Source organism: Lactuca saligna, chromosome 6 (assembly GCF_052625555.1).
Source record: "Lactuca saligna cultivar CGN05327 chromosome 6, ASM5262555v1, whole genome shotgun sequence".
NCBI lineage: Eukaryota > Viridiplantae > Streptophyta > Magnoliopsida > Asterales > Asteraceae > Lactuca > Lactuca saligna.
Genome location: NC_136422.1, coordinates 140,580,066 through 140,583,997, shown reverse-complemented (window position 1 = coordinate 140,583,997; position 3,932 = coordinate 140,580,066). Strand labels below are relative to the sequence as shown.

The window sequence follows — 3,932 nt, the reverse complement described above, 5'->3', positions numbered from 1 at the left end:
ACAACCTCATGGTTGGAATGTCCTGGTCTGTTGACTGACAATACAAATTAGCAAAGTCTCAACCCCACCATACCATGTCGACATATAAATAACAATAACGTATATCCAACAACAGATAATCATATATCCAATCAATAGACAATATGCAGATCTTCATATCACTACCGCATAACAACATCCTCTATATCAAGATACATAAACTAATGGATTGCTATTGTTCCCACAAGAACAGTGAGGAAACTCACATCTCAATCTGAAAAGATTGCTGAACAGGACACTGATCCGAATATCATCTCTACCGATCACTTATTCAACAAATAGTGACTAATCTCAAATACAACCCAAAATACCCTTAGGTCAAACTTGGTGAAATTATGGTCAAAGTCAAAATCGAATCCACACTCGAAAGTCGCATAGCCACTCATCACGTCGTAACCCCTAGTGGTCACGTTGTGATCTAGGAAGTCAAAATAGATGAGGAACACCATCCTCACGTCACGAGGACGCTCTAGACAGAAGTGCTTAATAAAACTCTTAACCCCTTTCTGGACAAGCAACCAAACCCTCTTTAGTGTCGTATTTACTCCAGAACATCATAAAAATCATGGATTTTTGGACATGCATGTCCTAAACACTAACTATGGCACAAAAAGAGGAAATGATACCATACCCCATGCAAGAGACATAAAACTCAACCATATTCCAGATCTAGCATCTATACTACTCAAGGGACATTGGAGATCCATAAAGTTGGCAGCTTTATGGATTCTAACCATTACATCATCTTGCATATGAAGGATAAAGCATAAGAATCTAGATCTAAGCTTATGGTCTCATACAACAATGAATGTGAAACTCACAAAAGGTCCAGAAGGTGTGAAATGATTGATGATTTAAATCCAGAAATGATGGACTAGATGATCTTCCTCTTCTTTTTCATGGCTAGAATCAACACAAATAAGCTTAAAATCAAATATGGATGACATGGTTTCAAAAAGGAGCGAAAAAGGGTGATGGAGGCTGAAGGTGGGCTAACCTTAGCCCTCACTTCCTTTATATACAAAATAAAACCCCCAAAATTAGGGTTTTCCTCTCAGACCGGCCTCACATCGTGAACCATATATGCTCACGTCATGAGCCCAAAGGTGATGTGTGTTTCCATAATTCCCCTCATTATGTGACAAGCGTCCTTCACGTCGTGAGCCAGGTTAAAATTCCTAATTTTGAACTTGATAAAATATTCACCTGAACTGAGTGTTACAGATATGAATTTGACTTACTATTTCAACTCTTTGATCATTCACAAATTAAGTTAAAATTACATGTGAATCAAAATATATTTCCATATAGTTTTATAATATTTTAACATTTTGATTACTTGTAAATTAGTTTTGTAAAACTAACAAATGGATATATTTACAATATGAATCTGGACGATATATAATTTAGTTTTCAAAATTCACATTGTGAATGATTTACTATTACTCACAATGTGAATTTATGTTTAATGAGTACCAAAAAAAAAATGAATTTTTATATCTATGTTAAAAATTTTCGATAAAAAATAGACCATAAGTTTTCACAAAAACAAAATCATTTTTTATATCAATATGGATCTCTATGGAAAGAGGACCGAAAATCATGACTAACGATATATTCATTTTCTTTTGATAAAAAACATAGCTTAGAAAAATAAAACAAAAATGGGTGTTGGTATAATCCGGTGCATGTATTTCCATTGTAAAAGTTTATAACTTTCATTTTGCCGTTGATTGTTTTAAATTATGACACTTTGAATTAGTTCTTTGATTCATTGATTAACAATTGTTCTATATTGAACCTCTCTTTCTCTCTCTCTCTGTGTGTGTGTGTCTATATATATATATATATATATATATATATATATATATATATATATATATATATATATATATATATATATATATATATATATATATATATATGCACAAACGTCGGAAGTGCATATTTACTTCAAAAATAATTTATTGTGTATATTTTTCTTCAAGAATTTTTAGTGAATGCACTTCTATATGACCAACTTAACGCCTTAAATCACTTTTTTTGAGAAAAAATCTCATGAAAAAATTCGCATGAAAATATGGGTCCGTAAAATATCATGACCCTGTATAAATAGTTTTTTGTATACTATTCATTTTAGCCGGATACATCAAATGTTACCTTAACAAGACTAGTATCCTAATTAAAAGTGAAAGTGATTAATACATAATAGTTTTTTGTTATATACAATAATTTATGTATTATAAAATATTATTTTAAAACATCAATTATTATTTATGGAAAAAATTATTATGTACAACTCATTTTTTAATTAAAAGAGATCGGATAAAAGTAGAAATTAATTTTTTAGTAAACTTTTTATTTTTCTTCCTAGACTTTTAGGCCCATTTAATTTGTTTTTCTTCTTTAAATAGATGTAATGCCCGGTAAGTATTTTATTCATTGCATTAATTGAAGCAAACTTTGTTTTTTTCTTCGCTGTTGTTGCTTATAACCTGGACAGAATATCCCACACAACAAAAATCTTTTGTTTATCTCCTATTTTCAGTCATCATAGTTGGCATACACTTCGATCACAATTAATTAATCCAACACTTAATACAACAATAAAAACTAACGATTGAAGCTTGCATCTGATAGAATAATCGTAATAGTCAACATAAAAAATTAAATGTTATGTTCTTTTAACTTGAAACATATATATGTTTTAAGCTAGCATCGCGGCTGAAACAGCATATTGCTATCATTGGTAATTATTTTATAGTACAAAATATAGGGAAAAAAAGTATATAAAAATCCTTATCTTACATTGACAAGAACTCTATAAAGATAATTATAATATATTACATTGCGACATCATGATCGAAAAAGAAACACTACCATACTAAAGCTCTTTAACATTTAAATATTTCTACATGATCAATAGGAATCGTCTGATCTAATAACACTCATATAATTTGATATCCATTTGAAGCCTAAAATAATAATCACCTTGAACAGCATCAGTACGAAAAGTAGCAATCCCTCGTGCCATGAAGAAATCACCTGTGCCACCAACAACAGAAAGATCTCTTGTTTCCTCACCCATCATATCTGCACCCATAACGTTAAGTGTACCTTTATACTCACTAGAATTGAAAATCAACGTGTAAGAAAACCAGGCATTATATGTAGTCTTCATATCGTAGAAGTAAAACCCTTGTGCTCGAGCCACAGCGGGAGATAAGAGGTGATTATCTGTGGTCATGGGGTCATCGAAGACCACAAGCATTCCATGGTCAAACTTTCCAAGCTTCGTATGGTTTGCAGTTGCAGCTGACGTTGCATTAGAGGCATTTGTGCCATTGAAACGGATGTCGTGGTAGTAGAGAACCAATCTCTTGCATGGGTTCTTTTCATTCAGTTTTTCCGAATGAGCTAACGTGGAAGAAGAGTGCAGTATCAAGAATGATAAGAGTATGAAAAGACTGAATGTATGAACTGTTCGTGTCATGATTTCTAGTAGTTTGGTTTTGTGTGCATGTACGAAATGAATTTATTAATTTGTGTACTACTTATAGTTGCACATGCAGATTATATATAGGTAGATTTGAGAATATACCAATGGTTAGATTAATATAAAAATTAAGGAATAAAACAACGATAGCATATATAAAATAATAAGTTTAGAAAATGTGTTTGACTTGTTATTACGTGTATCTCACATCATACACACATCGACTCAATAATGTCTGATAAGTGGCTCTTTTGGAGATAGTAAATCATTTACTCCATATATTTTATCAAGCCGGCCTTCGCATCCAAATTCATATTCAAATTTTCGATTTTTGGTTTTGATTCAAATTCAGATTTTTTTTTTTTGTTTTAATTTTTTTTTTTTTTTTTTTTTTAAT

At 31.2% G+C, this 3,932-nt stretch overlaps 1 pseudogene; it reads right to left on the bottom strand.

Annotated features, from left to right (window-relative positions):
• Window positions 1-2,822: 2,822 nt before the first annotated feature.
• LOC145001523 (dirigent protein 5 pseudogene) lies at window positions 2,823-3,572 on the bottom strand (annotated as a pseudogene).
• Window positions 3,573-3,932: the final 360 nt, after the last annotated feature.